This window comes from Thamnophis elegans, chromosome 11, assembly GCF_009769535.1.
Source record: "Thamnophis elegans isolate rThaEle1 chromosome 11, rThaEle1.pri, whole genome shotgun sequence".
NCBI classification, from domain to species: domain Eukaryota; kingdom Metazoa; phylum Chordata; class Lepidosauria; order Squamata; family Colubridae; genus Thamnophis; species Thamnophis elegans.
In genome coordinates, this window is record NC_045551.1 from 36,104,744 (window position 1) to 36,128,630 (window position 23,887).

Genomic DNA, 23,887 nt, shown 5'->3' on the forward strand with positions numbered 1-23,887 from the left:
AGAGGTATTTCACGAGAAGAGTACTCAGTGGTGAGTTGCAGGCAGTATGCCCCGGTATGGGTGTATCGGTGCCTGCCCGGAGCACCAGGTATCATTCTGGTACATTGCTCCAAAGAGCACACCTGCCCACCCGAGCTCCTTACCTGTATTTGAGCTCTTTGGCACTTCCACGCATGGAGTGCACGGCTCCTGCCTGATGCTCCACCAAGCAGCTGGAGTGTCACGGAGGCATCGCAAGAAATAAGGATGCATGTGTGTGTGCTGCACACATGTGTGCATGCACTGTGCACATTCGTGTGGTGGACTCCGGGCACCATACAGGTTGCAAGAGGATCCAGAACTCACCACTGAGAGTACTCCACTCATCTACTCGCAACAGAATATCTTATGCCACCAGGCTCGAAATTTTGGGCTTGGATAACCTAGAACTACACCACCTATGATTGGTAGAAACATCAGAAGCTTTGTGCAAAGATCAATGGCACAATGGAAGATACAGTTGAAGGTCAATGGTGAGAGACCGAGAGAGAGTAATATCGAGAGAGGAATATTTCAAGGAAATTCGCTGTCACCACTACTATTTGTCACTGCAAATAGTTTCCTCTGTCAACAATATTGAATAACTTGGGCCATGGCTATCAAATATCAAAAACATCTGCCAGACTATCTCAACTCTTTACATGGATGATCTGAAGCTGTATGCAAAAACTCCATCTGAAATAGAACCATTGCTCAACCCTGTCCATATACAGAGACAAGATATTGCAATTGAATTTGGATTGGGCAAATATGCCACACTCACTATCAAACAAGGAAAAATAGTGAAAACTGAAGGAATCACTTAATGGAAGAAATACCATCAAGGCAATCAACAACTGGGCATTAGATACACAGCAAGAATAGTGAACTAGACTCAAGCAGAACTAAAACCAATGGATAAGAATACCAGAAAAATAATGACAATCACGCCCTTCATCCTCACAGCAACCTTGACAGACTCTACCTACCAAGACAAATAGATGGGTATGGATTGTTGCAAGTACATCAGATAGTTAAAGAGTAAGAAAAAGGGTGATGGAAGAATATCTGAAGGCCAATGAAGATGCATTGAAGTTAGTACGCCAGGAAGCCTTATTGACTACTAGAGAAACCAAGCTGGCCTACAAGAAACACCAAATGAAGAACAGAATGGAAGCATGGGAAGACAAAGCACTACATGGTCAGGACATTAAAAAAAATAGCAGGGAAAGATAATAACAAGACCTATCAATAGCTAAGAGTAAGAAAATTAAAGAAAGATAAAGAGGAACTAATTCTGGCTGAAACAAGACAAGCCTTAAGGATAAATGCATACAAAGCTAGAATTGAGAAGACAGCAACAGTCAGTAAGTGCCACCTATGCAAAGAAGCTGAAGAAACAGTGGACCACCTGATAAGTTGCTGCAAGAAGATCACACAGACTGACTACAAGCAGTGGCATGACAAAATAGTTATGGTGCACTGGAAGATCTGCAAGAAATATCATTTGCCTGCAAGCAAGAACTGGTGGGACCATAAAATAGAGAAAATGAAGAAGTTAAATTGCTCTGGGACTTTAGAATCCAGAGAGACAGGCACCTGCCACACAACACCCCTGACTTAATAATTGTTGATAAAAAAGACCCCAAAAATCGTGGTAGTGGATGTGGCAGCACCTGGAGACAGCAGAAGAGAAGAGAAAGAATTGGATAAGATAAGGACCAACAAGGTCCTTATCGGCACGGGATTAGATACCATCAATATGCGGACGATACTCAATTGTATCTGTCCGCCCCGTGCCAAATCAATGAAGCGGTTGACGTAATGGACCGGGGGCTCGAAGCCGTCATGGACTGGATGAGGATTAACAAGCTTGTGCTCAACCCAGAAAAGACCGAGTGGCTGTTGTGTTTTCCTCCCAAAAATTCGGCCATTAATCCAACACTCAGGCTGGGGGGTCAAATTCTACACCCCTCAGAGAGGGTTCGCAACCTGGGAGTCCTCCTGGATCCACAGCTGTCATTCGACCATCATATAGCGGCTGTGACCAGGGGGGCATTCGCCCAGGTACGCCTGGTGCGCCAGTTGCGACCCTACCTGAACCGGGAGGCGCTCACAACTGTCACTCGGGCCCTCGTGATTTCTAGGCTGGAATACTGCAATGTGCTCTACATGGGGCTGCCCTTGAAGAGCATCCGGCGACTTCAGCTAGTACAAAACGCAGCCGCGCGAGTGATCGCGGGTGCACCTCGATTCACCCGCATTACACCTATCCTCCGCGAGCTGCGTTGGCTACCTGTCGATCTCCGGATGCGCTTCAAGGTGCTATTGACCACCCATAAAGCCCTACATGGCAGTGGATCTGGATACTTGAGAGACCGCCTTCTGCCAATTACCTCCCTACGGCCTATAAGATCTCATAGGTTAGGCCTCCTCCGCATCCCATCGGCCAGCCAATGCCGGCTGGCAACCACAAGGAGGAGGGCCTTCTCAGTAGCGGCCCCGACCCTTTGGAACGAGCTCCCCGTAGAGATCCGCACCCTCTCCACCGTCCAGGCCTTCCGCATAGCCTTGAAGAACTGGCTCGCCCGTCAGGCCTGGGGATAAGGACCATTGCCCCGCCCGAATGTTGTATGCATGTTGTGTATTATTTTATTATGTGTTGTTGTTTTAGTATTGTATTGTTTTGTATTCCCCTCTCCCTGGTTTCTGTGAGCCGCCCTGAGTCCCCTCAGGGAAAAGGGCGGCCTACAAATAAAATCAATTCAATTCAATTCAATTCAATTCAAATAGAAATAGAATGACTGCGACAAAGGTAACTAAGAGTAGTACCAATAGAATTAGGTGCCTTGGGAGCAATCCCAAAACAATTGTAGTACCACTGAACACCATGGGCATTGACAAATTTGCTATCACTCAATTGCAGAAGGCAGCTTTACTTGGAACATCTTTCATCCTACAACAATATCTGTCAAACATCCAGGTTTGCTCCCCAGGTCCTTGGTGAAGGACTTGTTAGGTAGACAAAAATGCCAAACCCAATTTGAACATCTAGCTGACTGATCAGTGCACAGGACTGACCACTAATAATAATAACAATATAGGCACCTTATTCATATCATGTTTGATATAACAGCCACTGGAAAAAAATAAAGTGTGATTCATTGATGCTGTTATACCTGCAGATGCTAGGATTGAGGAAAAGCAATTGGGAAAAGAAATACAAAATATGGGAGTTGCAGATCAAATTTGAACACTTATAGAAAAAGAAATCTGCTGTCATGATGCCATGATGTTAAGATTGGATCCCTCAGAACAGTACCTAAAGGACACTTTCAATATTTCAAAATTTTGAATTTATAACATACCCAAATTTTACTTTAAAAAACCCAGACTCTACCTTAATAAGTCTTAGGTCCTTTGTTCAGACCTGAATTAGGTTTTCACTATGAATCCAACTGCAGATTACTACTAATAATAATGTGGAGTACTACCTGGAACCACCACCATTGACAAAATCACTATTAGTCAATTACAAAAGGCAGATTTACTTGGAACAGTTTACATGCTGTGACAATACTTTTAACTCCATCAAACAACAACATTTGCTAATCCAAGCTCCCTGGGCAGGACTAGGTCAGGGCTGTCATATTCCCGGGCCATGGGTTGGATGTGTCGCATGCTGGCCACACCCGGTTTAGCAAAGGGGGGGGGGAAGTCCTGATATGTCACATGATGCCACCATAATGGCATGACTTTGACACCCCTGACCTAGGTGAACAAAAATGCCAAATCCTGTCTAAACATCTGGCTGAACGAGCAATGAACCATAATAATAATGAAACAGACATGGCATATGCCTATTTACTTTTATTAGAATGGCTGTAGTAGCATAAGCTTACAAGTCTGAATGGCCTTCACTTTTTCCCTCTTTTATCATCATTTGAATTAAGGCAGTGGCTACCTTAAGCATTTTTGTAAATTTCTGTCTTTCTATGGCTTAAACTATGTTTCTCTGCTCATTTTTCTTGCTAATAGATCTTCCCTTTCACTGTCAAGATCATCCTCTATACGCAGTACAGTATGTCTAGAATTATATATCAGGGAGCTAAGTTTTTTTTATTTATTTCTTCCAACCGTATATGCATACAGATATATTTATTTTTATTCTATTTATTTCATATATTTAAATCTAAGGAGATCCGGCACTGTTTCCTAGCTCTTTCTGTTAGATCTGCTGTTCCTTTAAATATAGAAGGCAGATGAGAGCAGCATTTGAGAGCATAGTGGTACAGTGACATTGGACCTTAATTGCCTGTATTTTTTCATCTTTGTAGTTGTTAAAAGAAAGATTAAAAACAGTATGGAACACAGTCATCTAAAGAAATACCTAATTCCAAAAGAGAAGACTGGTTGGAGCTGCTGGCTGGAAGGGGGAAGCAGAGAGAAAAAGAGGAACAGGTAGTGGCCCCCGGGCCTAAGGGCGCGCAAATCATATGTCCATAAACCAAAATAGTAATAATACATTCTGGATTAGTGCGCTTAAAATTGTGATTTTATTTATTTCAAAAATGACTGGTTTAGTTCAATTTAATAGCTGTCTTGCACCTGTCTTTCACAGTACTCTTTTCAAATTTGGATACTGTCCCCTTTGTAAACAAATTACTAGTCTACATAGACAGATTACCTATCTAGAATCTCTAATCTGTGCTCTTCAAGCAGAAATCTGGTATCCAATTCCAAATGACATTGCCATAGGTCTATACTACAGGCCACCCAACCAAGCAGAGGAAGTAGATGAACTTTTTGCTAGTCAGCTAACTAAGGTATATAGGAAGCACACCATAATAGTAGTGTGGGATTTTAAGTACCCTGACATCAACTGGGAAACAAACTCTGCACCAAGTGGAAGATCCAATAGGTTCCTAACGAACCTAGCAGACAACTTTGTTTCCCAAAAAGTAGAGAAGGGAACAAGGGGATCAGCTATATTGGACTATTCTCACTAACAGAGAGGAAATGATAGAAGGTGTTTAAGCCACAGGAACCCTGGGGGCAAGTGACCATGCAATATTAGAATTCAACATTCTGCAAACACAAGTAGTAGAACAAAGTCAAACTAGAGTCTTGGACTTTAAGAGAGCTAATTTCAATAAACTTAGAGAGAGCTTGGGAAAAATTCCATGGATGAGAATCCTCAAGGGGAAAACAACTCTAGAAGCTTGGGGAATTTTGAAAAATGAGATTACAAAAGTCCAGTCTAGCACAATATCAATGAAGAAGAAAAATAACAGCTCCCAAAGAAACCAGCATGGCTGCATAAAGAACTCTCTGACTAATTGAAAGACAAAAAAGATAAGTATAAAAAGTGGAAAGGGGGTGGGGACATAACTAAGGCAGAATATCAGTAAATAGCCCGAGCCTGTAAAGATAAAGTAAGGAAAGCTAAGGCTCACAATGAAGAAAGGCTTACCACAAAAGTAAAAAATAACAAAAAAAGCTTCCAACATGTTAAAAACAAGAAAAAGATTAAGGAAACAATGGGTCCATTGCTGGGAGAAAGTGGCAAGAAGGTGACAAGCAACAGGGAGAAAGCAGAATTATTTAACTCATTTTTTGCATCTGTCTTTACACAAAGTGATAAAACAGTCCAACCTATCAAAAACAGCACCACAAAAATCAGATTAGGAACACAAATTGAAATAGGGAAGAAAACGGTAAGTGAGCACCTGTCTACCCTAGATGAGTTCAAATCACCAGGACCGGATGGTTTACACCCCAGGGTTCTGAAGGAATTGGCAGATGATATCTCAGAACCACTGAACTATATCTTTCAGAGATCCTGGAGCACTAGGGAACTGCCAGAGGACTGGAAAAGAGCTGATGTGGTTCCCATCTTCAAAAAGGGAAAAAAATAGGTTCAGGAAACTATAGACCTATCAGCCTGACCTCAATACCAGGAAAGATTCTGGAAAAGATAATCAAGCAACGAATTAGCGAACACCTAGAAGTAAACAAAGTAATAGCCAAAAGCCAACATGGGTTTGTCAAAAACAGATCATGCCATACTAATCTTATTGCATTCTTTGACAAAGTGACAAAATTAGTGAACGAGAGGAATGCCGCCGATATAGTTTACTTGGACTTCAGTAAGGCATTTGATCAGGTAGACCATAACCTACTACTAGATAAAGTAGAAGAATGTGGGTTGGACAGGATCATCACCAGATGGATTTGTAACTGGCTGACCAACTGCATTCAACGTGTAGTCCTCAATGGAACTGCATCTACATGGAGGGAAGTATGCAGTGGAGTACCCCAAGGCTCTGTTTTAGGCCCAGTACTCTTCAACATCTTCATCAATTATTTGGATGAGGGAATAAATGGGAAACTCATCAAATTTGCAGATGACACCAAGCTGGCAGAAATAGCCAACACTCCAGAAGACAGGCTTAACATACTGAAGGATCTTGACAAACTTGAACATTGGACACTATCTAATAAAATGAAATTCAATAGTGAAAAAAAGCAAGGTTCTATATTTAGGCAAGAAAAACAAAATGCACAGGTACAGTATAGGTGGTACCTTGTTCAATAGTAGTAATTGTGAGAGGGATCTTGGAGTCCTAGTGGACAATCATTTAAATATGAGCCAGCAGTGTGTAGCAGCTGCCAAAAAAGCCAACACAGTTCTAAGCTACATAAACAGAGGGATATAATCAAGATCACGTGAAGTGTTAATACCACTTTATAATGCCTTGGTAAGGCCACACTTGGAATACTGCATTCAGTTTTGGTCGCCACGATGTAAAAAAGATGTGGAGACTCTAGAAAGAGTGCAGAGAAGAGCAACAAAGATGATTAGGGGACTGGAGACTAAAACATATGAAGAATGGTTGCAGGAACTCGGTATATCTAGTTTAATGAAAAGAAGGACTAGGGGAGACATGATAGCAGTGTTCCAATATCTCAGGGGTTGCCACAAAGAAGAGGGAATGAAATTATTTTCCAAGGCTCCTGACGGTAGAACAAGAAGCAATGTGTGGAAACTAATCAAGAAGAGAAGCAACTGAGGAGAAATTTCCTGACAGTTAGAACTGTCAGTGGAACAACTCGCCTCCAGAAGTTGTGAATGCCCCAACACTGGAAGTCTTTAAGAAGATGTTGCTGGGTAGGATAGCGGCAGTGAAAATGAACATTTTACCAAAATTTTTATTTCTTTTCCAAATGTTACCTATACTTAAAAAAGATGCGAACCTTTTAGAATGGCAGAAGGGTATCAACAAATTTGTATGGGCAGGAAAGAAGCCGAGGGTAAAGATGAAAATAATGCAAGATGTACGTGAGAGAGGAGGATTGAAACTACCTAATTTAAAACTATATTATGATGCAGTGGCATTATCTGTAATTAGTGATTGGACTCATTTAACCAATGATAGAATATTGAATATTGAGGGACACGATCTGGTATTTGGCTGGCATGCTTACCTGTTATTCAACAAAAAATTGTATAAGAATTTTAAAAGTCATATTTTAAGAAATGCTTTACTGCGGGTTTGGAAGAAATACCAATATAAATTAAATGACAAGATACCCATGTGGGCAATTCCTAGACACGCAATTGAAAATATGAATATAGCACAAAAACAGGACAGAATTACTTACAGACAGCTTCTTACCTCGGAAAGGGGGATATTACAATTAAAATCTTTAGAGGTATTAAAAGAGGAGAAGGTAGTTCAAACATGGTTCCAGTATGGGCAATTACAGGGTAGGTGGAAAATAGATCAAAAAATTGGTTTTATCCAAGTTGAGGATAACTTGTTTAAACAAATAAGAGATCAAAGCTTAATGCATATAAAGAGGATATATAATATATTAATACAGATGGATTCGGAAACAGAATTAGTTAAAGATTGTATGATAAAATGGGCTCAAAATATTGAAGAACCAATAATGTTGGATACATGGGAAAGAATCTGGGTAAGAAATGTGAAATTTACACAAGCTCAAAATCTGAGAGAAAATTTTTACAAGATGTTCTATAGATGGCATTTAGATCCTAAAAAGTTGGCTTCTATGTATCCGAATGTACAGCCTAAATGTTGGAGGTGTGGTTCTCTCAATGCTACATATTATCATATATGGTGGACCTGCCAAAAGGTTAAGGCATTCTGGATAAAAATATGGTGGGTTATGCAAAATATTTTTAAAAGAAGGATAAAGTTTATTCCTCAGTTATTTTTACTAGGTATATGTACTGACTTTACAGTGGTAGAGACTAACTTGATTCTGCACCTAATAACTGCAGCAAGACTGTTGGTGGCGCAATACTGGAAGAAGGAAGACTTGCCTACAATCCAAGAATGGACATTGAAAGTCACAAACTTAGCCGAGATGGCTAAAATATTGGCATATCTTAAAGATCACTCAAATGAGAGATATAAACGAGACTGGAAAAAATGGATTGACTATATACAAAATAAATATGGGACCAAGAAATTCCAGTTAGCCTATGCTTAAGATCAGAAATGATTTAAACTGTTAAAAGTTAGTTCAGTAAGAAGAAGCTAAGGTCAATTTAGAATGTCATTAATTTCTTTATTTCTTTTTTCTCAATAGATTTTAGACTGTGTTAGTTAAAAATCCATACCGTGTACGGGTTCTGGGAAGTCGGGGGGGGGAGGAGGGGGGGTTGGGGGGTGGAGGGAGGGAGGGGGATACAAAAAAATTGTACTTCAATGTTTTAATGATTGACGAATGATGAAATATTTGTGTTTTTTAAAAGAAATAAAACCTTTTTCTTTAAAAAAGAAAAGAAGAAGATGTTGGATAGCCATTTGTCTGAAATGGTATAGGGTTTCCTGCCTAGGCAGGGGGTTGAACTAGAAGTCCTCCAAGGTCCCTTCCAATTCTGCTATTGTATTGTATTGTATTGTATTGTATTGTATTGTATTGTATTGTATTGTATTGTATTGTATTGTATTGTATTGTATTGTATTGTATTGTATTGTATTTTATATTTATTGTATTGTATTGTATTGTATTAAGACAAGAAGATACTGTAGTACCGTCAGTGCAGATGGTTCTTCTCTAAAAAGAAAAAATGTTGTTCCAGACTAATATGCACAATTTGAACCTACTTATTATATACTGACCAGGCCTGCCAAACACTTGACAATAAGTCCAGCTTTGCCATCCCAGTGATATATCCTGACATGTTGTGATCTTAATGACCCACAAGTTAAGCAGGATTTGCTTTCAGTTCAAATTGAGTTAGCATTTTGTTGGTTCTGCATTACATGAATTGACCTAATTTTCACTCTTTCAAGTTTCTAGGTCGTGCCTTGATCTTGAAACACTAAAAATCTCTTGTTAATTATATGAGGGTTTCCTCTCCTTTTCTGCAAGTAAGAGTGAAAATACTATGTGCTGTAAGGCTTCTGGACCTCTGATGGTATTAGCTTCTCTTCCAGATCTATCATCTGTGGAGCTTCTGCCCTGGGCTTGAGATGACATCTCACTCTGTCAAAAAACTCTTTTTTAAAAGAGCTAATAGCTCCTTGGAAGTATTTATCTCTGTGTCTGTAGGAGACAGGATGTTAATATTTCTCAAATATCAGTTTTGACTAAGAATCTCTGATTTGTTCAGCAAGAAATTGAGCTCTTTTGTCATGAACCAGATCTCAAGGTCAGTAAACTTTCCTCAAGTAAAGCTCATATTAAACTCTTTAGCCTGTTCCTGAACCCCTGAAAAGTGCTATTGCTGCAAGATGTAACCATCTGTGGAATTTACGAGGAAAAATAATAACAGCATCAACAATAAAGAAAGCTAAATAATAAAAAAAACACCCCCAAAGGAAATGTGAAACTAAAAAAAAAACCTGTGAAAAATACAAAGCTATTTCTTATAAAATTACAAAATGTATCTTGGTAGAATATTAATAAATACTTTCTTTTAAAGTGCTTGATGCATTCTGCATTCATTATCCTTGCATTTGGGTGAGTTCCTGATTATACCATATTCTACTTAGTTGTAAGTCCTGGAAACATCTTTCAAACATCTGGAGGTTTTTTGGTTTCCACCCTTTGTAGTTTTGCAAATTGGGGGGATGGGAGGAAGCAGTGGTCAAAGAAGAGTTTTATGCTTGATCTTCAGTCAATATTCATGGGTTGCCATTCAGCAATGAAGAATATGAAAGAATTTTTCCACTAAAGAGTCTCAATGCTGTTATCATCTGTGCATTGATTTGTTCTAGACTTTCACCCCCTAAGCAATAGCATTTACTTTTGTACTATTGTTTTCTCTATTCACATACAGGTCTTATGGAAACTATCCTTTTTCTAGCTTCTGGAAAAGAAATGGCAAACTGAAGATGATTGCTGAACGAGGAATTTGACACTACAGCAGAACAAAGTGCTGGTGAATAGATTGGCATTTCTGGACCAGCAAAGACTTGGAATGGCCAATAAGTTCTCCAGGGAGTCATAGCGTAGACAGCAGTTCTAGTGTGTTTAAAGCTCTGGAAGATGAGGGAACACTATCTTATCCAAAACCATGATTGGTACCGTTATGGATGCAGGGTTTACATACTTCCTTTTCTAGTCATATTGAAAATTATTGGTTAACTGCTTTTCACCAATTAGGAACTATTGGGTTGACATATTTTATAGCACTGGGTGAGTTTCCTTTAATCCTTGGTGGAAAAAAAGTTTTGAATACAAGTGCAAGGACTTAGAGAAATCTAAAGTAAACAGAAACAGAATGGATATTTTTGTAAGTTACAGATCTGGATAATCTTCCTATATTGGATAGAGATTACAAGAGACTTGTTAAAGTTTTGAAAAATTTTGTGAGAAAAGAAGAAACATTAAAAAATCAAGTTTTAGCATATTATGTGAAGGGACTAAAATGTGAGAGTATTAAAAAATAAAAGGAAGGAATATAAAGTTGGTTTAATTGATCAAGGTTAAAATAAGCATGTTGTTATCTCTGATAACCCTTAATTAATTTTTTGCTGATCAGGAATGAAATAATGAGATTTTTGAGGATTTCTTTATAGGTAGGAGATTAAAAGAGACCATTTGTTATATTTTAAGAGATAGTGATAAGGTACTAATACAGTTTGTTTGTACTTGTGATGAAGGGGTGGTCATTTCTTTGAATGCTTTTTTTTTCTTTACTATATTTTATTATATTTTTTCATTTGCATTTTTCCCACCTTTTTATTTAATTTGCATTAGCTGTTTTAATCACCGTGGTTGTAATTTTTAATGAAATTCCTATTGGAAATAATAAAAAGGGTCTTATGGAAAACCTCACTGAACCATACAATCTAAATGTATGCACATTTATACCAAGTTCAGAGTTTAAGATTTTTTTTAAAAAAAAAATTAAGCTGCGAAAAATCTAATAATCAGTACATAATTTGCATCTTATCACAAGGAATCCCATTTCACTTAAAAAATAATAATCTGTAGCCATTATTCATTTACTTTAGCCACTGCCAAAATGCTGGCTCATTATATAAGGCCAATTAAAAGAGGAAGACTGCTGAGGAAACATAATGGCACTTCCTTCAATTTATTACTTATGGTAGATGGCTACAAAAAAAAAAAGAAGCAGTCAAGCAGGGGAGGAGATCTTCATTCTGCTTTTAAGGCTGATGCGTAGCTACTTATGCTATAGATAATTAAATGTTTTGGTGGGAAATTTGTTCATGAGCCGGATATATAATTAGACAAATTTGTTCACCTACCTTGATCCATTGAAGTCTCAATGAGCTTCCTATGCTTGGCAATGGGTCCTGATCCTTGAAGCTTTTATGCTTGATTAATTGTCAATATTAGACAGAGTTTGCTCATTAGCTTCGTGCAGGGCACACTGCCACTTGGAAAAAGCCCCATTTGGAGAGATGATGTGCTAACTATTAATAAACTGCACCGTGCTTGTTGTGTTCATATCAGTTTGCCCATCTCGACAGTGTCCATCCCATAAATAGATTCTTCTCCCAGGTCTAAGCAGCAGGGCTCAATAAGACTCTTATCTTATCTTGAAGTTTCCAAGGTCTTTCCATTCCCTCTTTAAAACACAAGCAGTGTGTCGCAAAGGAAATGGGTGGGTCTTAGTATCCAAAGGTTTCAATCAGCTCATTTTAAAGGAGGTTGCCTTCATGAGTTACATCTCTTTATTTTTAATCCTTTCTTTTAAAGGATTAAACCTTAAAATAATAATTTAAAAAATCCTACCTTTCTAAAGCAAACATTTGGCTGGGAGGTGAAACAATTTTCAAGGTATCTGCTCATAATTTAGAGCTTAATAGAAAAAAATGTTTGCATCCTATAGATCTAAAACCTATAAAATATGCTTTCTAACTGATCAGGTTCAGAAATAAGCAATTTACTTGTCAAATTCTCTCCCTTTAAATCTATTTAGCTTATCTAGAACTGTTGCTTGTCTTATTGACAGACAGATGGTGTCTTCCAGATGATTTCAAATGATTTTTCAGGCCATCTATGAACATATGACATATTTATGTAGGTATACATTTAGACGTATAGGGTTATTTATTTAAAAAAAGAGTCTCTCATCAGAGTTGCAAGAGTAAAACACAAGTGAAAAAAATACTTGCAGATTTTATGAAGCAAATAAAAATATAAAAACTAATACAAACTTAGAAAAAGAAAAATAGAAAATACAGAAAATGGTAAAATGGTAAAAAGGAACAAAGGACATAGAAAAGAAAAGAAATAAAATTATTTCCCCTTCACCACAAGTATAAATAATTTTGGCAACTATTACCTTCTCTTAAAATAAAACAAATGATTCCTTCTTCCCATATATCAGCTCCGATCTATAAACAAATTATTAAAACCTTGTCTTTCAGTCCTACTCAGCAAAAGTCCACTAAAGGTTATCAGAGATAACATTTTAACCTTGATCAAATGTACCAACTTTAAATTCCTTCCTTTTACTGTTAACAATCTTGATTTTTAATCATATCAAATAATTTTCTAAATCTTCCTTTATTTTCATATTTTCTTGCTGTCACAAAATTTTCAAAACTTTAACAAGTATACTGTTGTTGAAATAAACTTTAAAATTCATTGAGGTTTGGTAAAAATGGGGTTCCTGTCTCTGATTTACCTTTTTCTGTGATTATTGTTTAATGGAGCGATTGAAGAAGCCTTGGCAATCCACATTTTGTTTGTTAAGTTAGCTGAAGTTTTTCAATGTTGGGCAAAAAGATAATTTTTGAACTGGATTTAGATCTAATCCTATAAATAGCTGTAAAGATATACCCTATTTTTCGGAATATAAGACACACCTTTTTCCCTTAAAAAAGAGGCTGAAAATCTGGGTGCATCTTATACACTGAATACAGCATTTTTTTCCTCCCAAAACCCTGCCCCTTCACCAAAATGGCCATGCATAGCCTTTAGGAGACTTTCAGAGTGTTCGTGGAGTCTGGGGAGGGCAGAAATGAGTGAAAAAGGCAGTTTTTTGCTCAATTTTGCCCCTTCAAGCCCCCAGGAGCACTCTATAAGCCTCCTAAAGGCTATGCATGCCTCTTTTTTTGACAAAAATGACCCAGTTTTTGTGAAAAATAGGCCATTTTTTGCTCATGTTTGCCCCCCCCCCCCGGAGCACTCTAAAAGCCTCTTAAAGGCTATTCATGCCCTTTTTAAAAAATACAGGACATTTTTGGGTGGTCTGCAGAGTGCAAAAACTTTTTTTAAATTTGCCTGTTCAAAATCTTGGTGTGTCTTATACTCCAGCGTGTCTTATACTCCAAAAAATACAGTAACCAGAATTGAGTTCCTAGAAGAAGAAGAAATGTATCAAGATATAAAATACAATCACACTCAGAGAGATAAAAAATGTGTGTGTGTGTGAGAGAGAAAGAGAGAGAGAGAGACAGAGACAGAGACAGATAGAGAGAGAGAGAAATAAGAGCATGTAAAAACAAACAGTAAAATTACTAAACATATTTACTTTATAATCTTATTTTTTCCTAAATCTTGCAATAAACCTTCCTTCTTTCCAAAAGCAAATCCTTCCAGAACCAATTGGGGTATTTATTTAAAAAATAATAGAAAAAAACCCTTTATAGATAATTATAAATAGACTTCTGAGAGAGACACTGGACTCAGAAGGTCTTCTAATAAGTGGGCACAATCCTTCAAGTACTATTTAAGCTGTAAGTTGTATAGGCTTTCAAACCAGCTTTGTGAATACGGAGAGCAATTTGTAATCAATGAAGATTTTCAATGTTGGGAGATTTGGATCATGATACAAAGCAACAGAGAGACTATTTGTTCTTTTGACTTCGTATGTCTAAAAGAAATGTCGGATTTTCCACAGCAAATATCTTGTTCACCTGAAGGGTGATGTTGATTGTGAGACACATCCATACAACTAATGCTGGACTTCAGTGGAAATTTTCAGTAACATTCCTAAAGGTTCCCTAATATGAACCTTTGAAGAAAAATAATAATTGTTGTTTCAAACAGAATACAATGATGAATTTCATTATTGATAAACAATAGGAATATGTAATTTCTAATCCATTAGCCTTTAAACAAATTGTTAATCTATTTAGATACAAGAGTATTTGAATGTTATTGTCATTTTACATTACTTTAGCACCTTTAAAAAAAAAGATAAGCTGAATTTCAGAAAGAGCGGGGAGAAAGAATTAATTTGACTACTCAACTAAATAACTAGATAAAATCAGAAATTTTAAAAAAGCATGATCAACATGATCAAAGACATGACAATCTAAAATAAATTTGGAGTTAAAATGATTTCTACCAAGTCCAGCATGAAAGTCCTTACTTTGATAGCTATCAGTTTATCTTATGATGACATATTAATCTTTTCCATAGCCATTTCTAACCTTTAGTATGTACTTGATCTTATGATAACAGGGTTAATCTTAAAAAAAACAAAACTAAAACAGTGTGTTATTTAACAGATGTCAATTACTTTTATTCATTGAATTTTTACATTGAGTTAATAGTCTATAAATATTCAATAGAAAAATAGGAGTGTTGTTTTTGCTTTGCACCTCAGCCACATTTAAAATCAGGTGTTTGGTTTTTTAAAACAGGCAGAAAGAGAGCTTCCTACAAATTTTAGCATACTTACAATTGGGCTATGTTAACATTGACTGATTTGGAAAAACTAAGTAGAAAACAGAAAAACTGTTCCTACTTTGATGGAGAGCATTATTTCTATAGGCTATACTAGGAAAATTAAAATTTAACATAGTGGTAAACTTCTTCATATTATTGTCAAGAAAGTACAGGAAAATCTTAGTGAAGCCACCATACATTCAAGTTTCCCTGAAGGAGACTTATGTTTTATCCTAAATATTAGTGGAGATGCTCACCTATTCTTAGTGAACTTCTTATATTAACTGGTTGGATGTTTCTGTACATGTGTTTTATCTGAATATGAGATGACTTGGAGACTGAAAGGTGCTTTTTCCAAAAGACAACTAGACTTTTTTGGGTTTTGAAAATGTTTCGCTTCCTCATCCAAGAAGTGAAACATTTTCAAAGAAACAAAACAAGAAATTCCAACTGTGTTTTAGAAAAAACACTTTTGGGATAACCATGATCTGGATGATTGAGAATATCTATAAATATCAATCTCGTGTAGACTTGTAATATATAACCTTAAAATAAAAGAGAATATGTACTCGTGGTTTTGGTTTTTTCTCTGGACTACCTCAAAGAGATGACACCACTCACCTTACTAGCCTTTACTTTCCAGAAAACTAGGGAGGGTCTCTTCAGATGTTCTTTCCATGTCCTCATTCTTTCTTTGGTCTGAAATTGTTTTTGTCTGACTGTAGTCTCCTGTCTTCCAGGTTATTGCCTACTACAAAAAGGTGTATTTTCAAGAGGTAACTGCACTTTCTGTTTTTTTCCTTTGAAGACATTTTGCTTCTCATCCAAGAAACGTTTTGAGTTCTGGAGCAGCTTCTTGAATGAGAAGTGAAACTTCTTCAAAGAGAAAACAGAAAGTCCAGTTGCCTCTTGAAAACCATGACCTGGATGACTGAGAATCTCCATAGACATTTAACTATGCACTTTGGGATGAACCCCCTTTGAGTGGTGAAGGAGTATGAATGGATTGCCAGAAAAATTGCAGACTGCTGGAACCATTTGCACTTCAGTTTGAGGTGCAGACAGCACAGACTTATCCTCAACAACCAGTGCCTGTGTGAAGAGGCACAGAGAAGAAATCATCCTGTAGAAAGTACAATTTCAACTTCTCAATAAAAGAATGCAGAGTTGAAGAAGCTTCTTGGATGAAAAGTGAAACACCTTCCAAGAAAAACTAGAAAGTCCAGTTGCCTCTTGAAAAAGCATCTTTGGGACAACCATGACCTGGATGAATCTCCATAGACTCTTACTACAGTATTTTACCTATGCAATTAATAATCTGTAGGACCACGTGAAAGCAATAGCAATAGCAATAGTTAGGCTTATATACCGCTTCATAGGGCTTTCAGCCCTCTCTAAGCGGTTTACAGAGTCAGCATATTGCCCCCAACAACAATCCGGGTCCTCATTTTACCCACCTCGGAAGGATGGAAGGCTGAGTCAACCTTGAGCCTGGTGGGATTTGAACAGCCAAACTGCTGAACTGCAGTAAGCTGAAGTAGCCTGCAGTGCTGCATTTAACCACTGTGCCACCTCGGCTCATAGAAAGAAACTGGATGGATGTTCTTACTCAAGTCTGGAGATGATGTAAGCTGCTGGCAGGGTATAAGAGTAGCTGTTGTTAGGAAAAGGCTGTTCTCCATTTAAACCTATTCCAGAATGAGATTAAATACCATATCTCACTACCTCTTCAAAGTCCTCTAATATGGCTTCTGGAACAAATGTTGGCGGATGAATTTTTCTAGTACTCTTGGTTCAAAAATACATGATTTCATATTAATGAAGTTAAAATATAAAATAAAGATAAGTAGCATTTTTAACTCATCCATCAATTTTCTTTATATATTTATTTGTTTGTTTGTTTGTTTGTTTGTCAAACATGTACAAGATAACAAGTATAGGTATGAACATAAACATGAACAAAGGAAGTAAATACAGATTAATGGGGACAGTAAGACAGGGATGGTAGGCACGCTGGTGCGGTTATGCACGCCCCCTTTATGGACCTCTTAAGAATGGGATGAGGTCCATGGTAGACAGTTTGTGATTGAAGTTGTGAGGGTTTGAGGCTGTAACAATAAAGTTGGGTAGAGCATTCCAGGCATTGACCACTCTGTTGCTGAAGCCGCATTTTCTGCAATCGAGTTTGAAGTAGTTTACCTTCAGTTTGTATCGATTGTTTGCCCGTGTTTTATTGTGGTTGAAGGAGTCATTGACACACTCTTCTCAAGAAATACCTCTGAACCCGCTCAATCGTGTTAATGTCCGATGTACAGTGTGGGTTCCAGGCGGACAAGCTGTTTCAAATCCGATATTAGTTTTTCATTATAATCACAATTTAATTTCAAATAACAAAAAAGTGAGGGTCTCTTTTCAAGGAATATTTAATATTACAGTAATTAAAAAAGAGTCTATCCAAACTGTATTTCTTTTCATGTTTAAAAGCACAATATGCCCCCTTTTTTATTAAGCTATTATGAGAGTACAGCAAGGAAACTCAGAAATTTTCAGTTTTGCTACTATACAAATTGTCACATTACATCCTGAAGTTAAAGAATATAAAAAAAATTAAAATTAAAATGTCAGGTTGCATTAGGATAATTTAAGCCAGTGATGTGCCACATTCCAATGTTCCTTTCCAAAAGTTCACTCTTCATAGAATTATAAATATGGAGATGCATAAGTGCTGCTGCCTGTAACCGGAGTTTTAATGAATTAATTATTGTGCTATTTATACAATGTTATAAATGCACATGGGGTTCATTGTGAAAGGGGGCGGCTTTGTATTGTATCAGCTGAAGACCTTATTGCAGTTATTGTTTGGCAAGAGTCCGCAAGGGAAATTAAAAAAGCACCAAGTAGGGAAAAGCCAGCGTCCCTTAAGAGTGGCTCAGACCAGTTAAGCTGGGTCTCAGCAATAGAATAGGCTGAAATAACTTGGAGCACAGTCTAACAAATGCAGGAGTAAGGACAATTAATTACCTTCAGATCTTTCATTTCTCATGCTTACATTGAGCCTAGAGTAGAGGAGGGGAAGAAGGTAAAACAACTCTCTCCTGAGCTGCTTGGTGAAGCTTTCCTAGTGGACTTTTTGGTTCAGGAAGACTTCTGGGAGTTTAAAGTATGAAGGAGCTGTTTTCTATTCTACTCTCCTCTGTAACTCTGTAGAAAATCTGGGGGGTGCTTGAATGGGGCCAAGCATGTAGAAAGAAACAGCATATTCCATCCATTAAAGCTTCTTCTAGAACAAAGAAGGATCAAGCTGGATAAGTAGGTTTTTTTTGTTACAATTAAGCTTTTATTGCACTTTAGTATATTGTTTACAGATGGAAAAGGAGGGACGATAAAATGGGGTAAGGGTATACGGGATTCCTTTAATCCTTTTGTGTATTGAAGAACTCCCTAGTTTTCCTACTGTTGAGAAACATTATCTTTAAGGTGTGTTTTTTAAGGAGAAAAGTCAAGGGTGTGGAATTAAATATGGTTATTATGTGATTCCAAGGTTTTAATCAATCTTTGAAAGCTGGAACACTGATAGCATCCAAATGGATGAATCCTCAGCATCTTCCATCTGGGAAGAATTTCATGCTTCAACTCATTATTTCTAGTTTAACAAATGACCCATAGGATTATATGGTTCTTCTTAATTTTTAACCATTGTTAAGTAGGGTATTGTTCTCTATCTTCAAGGATCCCTTTTAAGTATATTCCACTTCATCTGTTGAACAAGTGCCCAATCTTTTCTTGTCATAAATTAATGTTTTATTCTTCCATCCCATCCTTTATAAAATTAGCCTTATAATTTTTTTCCTAACTTGTCAACATCTTTCTTGAATTGTTGTGTGCCTGTAAACATCAAATTTTACAGCAGCAAAATTGGGCAAATATAAGTTTGCAAAAGTATGATAAATATTTGAATAGAGTAAGGTAGCTGATAAAATTGATGTTAACTGAAAGTACTGAATGCATTATATCGAGGAGTTGTAGGGTTGTACATAAAAAAATATATAAATGCCATCAAGATTAAAGTTGAAAGTAATGACAAGGCAAATCTTTCTAAAGCTTAGCATTGTTCATTATTATTATTGATTAGGTACATGGCCAGCCAGATGTTTAGACTGGATTTGGCATGTTTATCAACCTATTGAGTCCTTTCCAAGGACCTGGGATAGGCAGATGCTGATGATTGGTGTTGTTAAAGGTATCATTGCATCATGTAAGCTGTTCCAAATAAAGCTACTTTTTGTAATTTGTCAGGTACTAAGGATTTAATAGCTGCCAGCTGATATAAGGTTGTAATCTGAAAGCTGATGCAATGTAAGCCTGATGCAATGTGGTGTATGTATGTGTGTGTGTGTGTGTGTGTGTGTGTGTGTACGTATGTATGTATGTATGTATATGTATGTATATATATGTGTGTGTATGTATGTATGTATGTATGTATGTGTGTGTATATGTATGTATGTATGTATGTATGTATGTGTATATATATATATATATATATATATATATATATATATATATATATATATATATATATATATATATATATATATATATATATACTTTAAAGTCACAACCCCTGGTATGCCCAAGTATGGGAGGAAGGTCACACTTCCACTCTCTGTCATTAGGCTCGTCACAAGAGACCATCCAGACAGAAACCCAATATTTTTACTGTTGCCTTTTTTGTTACATTTGTTATATTTATGCTGATAAATAAATAAATAAATAAATATAACATATATATATATATATATATATATATATATATATATATATATATATATATATATATATATATATATATATATATATATATATATAATATTTTATGCTGATAAATAAATAAAGGGAGACTAGTATAGATCTACTTCAAGCTATTTAGCTCTCATCAGCTAGCCATACCCTATGTTGGGAATCGAACCTGTGCTCTAGAGCCGAAGACAGAGAGTGGAAGTGTGACCTTCCTCCCAGGGGTTGTGACTTTAAATATATATATATATATATATATATATATATATATATATATATATATATATATATATATATATATATATATATATATATATATATAGCGCCATTATAGGGTGTTTCTCTCTCTCATCATGTACCTCATTTCTCTCCTTGTGTTCATAGCTGAATGGGAAGGTATTTTTCTACCAATGTATATATTTGTATATAAACCACTATTAATTGTCTAAAGGCTCTGAGTACTGTGCTTTGCTCCTGAGTTTATCTCATAATAATAGTCACGCTGCCAAAACTCTGACATAATTGACTGATGGTAATTTTGTCAATGCCAATGGTGTTCCAGTTGTTTTGGGATTGCACCTAAAGTGCTTACAGTATTAGTATTATTTATTAAATTTGTATACTGCCTATCTTACCTTGCTTGGGTGGCCTACAAATAGGAGAAGGATTTAAAGAGTTAAACAAATGGGTTAAACAACCTTCCTTCCTTCTCCTTCTGTTCCTGATATTGACAGGACTTCTCCCAGCTAACCTTTCTAACCCAAGTAAAAGGAATAATGGTAAAAAATAAGATTGTATTTCCTATTTTTTGCTGATTCATTATACCCTATCAAATTTAAGGTTTGATGAGGTGTAAGTAAATTTAAGTCTCCTACAAAGATGAGGGAGGTCAAACTATTTTCCAAAGCACCAAAAGGCAAGACAGGATACAATGGATAGAAACTAACCAAGGAGAGAAGCAACCTTGAACTAATGAGAGAATCTAATGGTTATAGCAATCAACCAATGGAATAGCTTGCCTTTAGAAGCTCTCCATGCTCCATCACTGGAGGCTTTCAAAAAGAAATTGGACAACCATTTGTCTGAAATAGTATAATAGTCTCCTGCTTGAACAGAGCGGATTAGACTAGAAGACTCCAAGATCCCTTCCAACTCTATTATTCTATATTCTAAGATATGTGGTTTCAAACTTCCAAAATTACCCCAGCCAGCATGCTGTGAAGTGATTCTAGGAGTTAAAATTCATCAGTTAAAAAGTGCTGAGGTTGAGAAGTTGCATTAATGGGAAATCAAGTGAGAAGATGTCAAATACAAGGGAAGCTAACTCATATAAAAGAATCTCAGAGTCATACCCTCATACCCATAGAAAGGGCAGTGGTTGGTACTTGTTTCCTTGATTTTAGGAGAAGGATAAAGAAGGAGCAGAATTCACCAATTAGGGGCCACATTGACTGTGGTCCAAACAGAACAGCAGATCAATACGTTGTCCAAGATAAATTCAAGATTGAAATCTGGAAGGAAATTTCTCAAGCCAGCTTCCTTTAGGTTGTTCTACACACAAGAGACTGGAAGCTTAAGGCAAAAGCCTACAGTGATGCAAAGCCCGAAGAAGAATATTACTAGGTTTCTGCTTTTAAAGAAAGTTTTGTTTTTATTATAATATTTCTTGAGAATAGCTCCATGAGAGGGGAGGCTTTGGGTGAACTGGTCTTCTTTCTCTGAATTATTACATGATCTGGAACACAATTATCCTTAACTTTTCATATTTTTGTGGTACCGTTCTCTATTTGAAAATGTAACAAAAATGTGAATGTCGGTGTAAAAAAAATCATACAAGGATGCATAGATGAGGAAAAATAGCATGCAAAAAAGGCATATGTTGGAGAAATGTGCTTGCCAAAATATGTATATTAGGACCAACTGCAAACAAACATGCGTACATTTTTCATGCAGACTTCAGAAAAAAGTTTGCAAACTGAAACAGAAATAGCATATAATGAACCTTAATCAGTCTCTTTTAATTTGTATTAGCTAGCAGTGATTTGAACAGTTTTTATCACATTTTGCTTTCTTTCTTGTTGTGCCCGCTGGGCAGAAAGCAAAATATAAACACTGCCATCATCAACTTCTAGCATTTGGGAGGCAAAAAAAGAATGCTACAGAACAAAGTAAACAACCTGATGTCTTCCAGATGTTTTGAACTTCTTCAGTAGCTCCTGACAGAATAGCCAAGAGCAAGAGATTGTAGGAATTATAGCCTAAAAGATACGGAGAGCACCAGGCTATCTATCCTTGCTATAAAACATGAAACAGGCTGATAGATGCATTTCTAGTGGCAACAGAAAAAGCTATCTAATAAGTCAAAACAATATCCACATGGAAGAATCTTCTAAAAATATCCCCCTTGCCCCTGAGTTTTTATTGCCTCATGTTCTTGTACATCAGCCTCCACAATCTCGGCTCACTGATAGTTCTGGTTGGTAATAATGGGAGTCCAGCAACATCTAGATAGATCTGACCACCACAGAAACATTTCCAAGATATTTTGACATGTATTGTTTTTAGGTTAAGGGGAAACAACGTTTTGTTACTATTATTTGCTTTCCCATGAGCAGAAGGTTCAATTATTAAGAATTAATTAAGTTTTGATTACACAATATTCAGAGGTTTGACAATACATAACTGTTCTTTGTAATTGCTCAGGTCTGAAGCAGAGATGGTATTCAGCAGGTTCTGACCAGTTCTGGAGAACCAGTAGTGGAAATTTTGAGTAGTTCAGAGAACCAGTAAATACCACCTCTGACTGGACCACCAAGCCATGCCACCAAGCCATGCCATGCCCACCAAGCCATGCCACCAAGCCATGCCATGCCCACCATGCCATGCCCACCAAGCCATACCCATAGAACCGGAAGTAAAAAAAATTGAATTCTACCGCTGGTCTGAAGAATCACTGTAATTTTAATCTCTCTCTTCACCCTTCCCTCTGTTTTGCTGAAAATGATTATCTGTCCAAACAGTTTAATTCAAGAGAGAGGGAGGGGAGGGGGGGAGAGAGCACGAGACCCTTATGCTTGCAAATTAATGGCAAAATACATACATTAAATAGAGAGTATAGGGGAAAGAGGAATGGAAAGATCAGTTCTTCAGTGCTACTTTTAATCAGTAGCATCGATTTATTTTATTTATTTTTAAATGGACCAATCTTGCTTGACTGGCAATTAATGGTTAATGTTTATCAACTGATGGTTCAGTCAGGTTTGTCTGTCAGAGTCTTGAAGATATTTTCCTGGAACACAAGATCAACTTGATCCCTTGGTTCTTGCAACAATCTTTTTTAAACCAATGTTTGGTCAATAACTAGCAAGACTCATTATTTTATTGCTATTAATTTATTTATCACACTAAATCTGTTCCAGGGGTAGTTTCCTGCCAGTTCTAACCTCTTCTATAGAAGAGGTTCCACAAATCTACAGTGCCATTTAGAACTGGTTCCAGCTCCCTTCCCCTGCCCGTCTGCACATCTTGATGATGAAGAGCGAGAGGAGGAATTCTGGGAGTTGAAGTCCACAAGTCTTAAAGCTGTCAAGTTTGAACACCCCTGGGGTTTCTTTTTCTAAAGGGTTAGGGGTGCAAGGGTCTTGTAACTTGACAGCTTTAAGACCTGCGTGCTTCAAATGCCAGAGTTTCTGAGCCAACATTTTGGTTGCTAAGCAAGAGCATTGTTAAATGAGTTTCACCACATTTTACAAGTTGATCACGCCCACCCAGTGAATGGCTGGCAAGCCACTCCCACCCAGTCACATGGCCAGCAAGCTACTCCCACAAAGCAGGCCACACCTACAGAAGAGATTCTAAAAAAAATTTGAAACCCACCACTGATCTGTTAGTCCAGTAGCTAATCCTGAGTTTAAAAAGCTGATTCCCAAAGGTATAT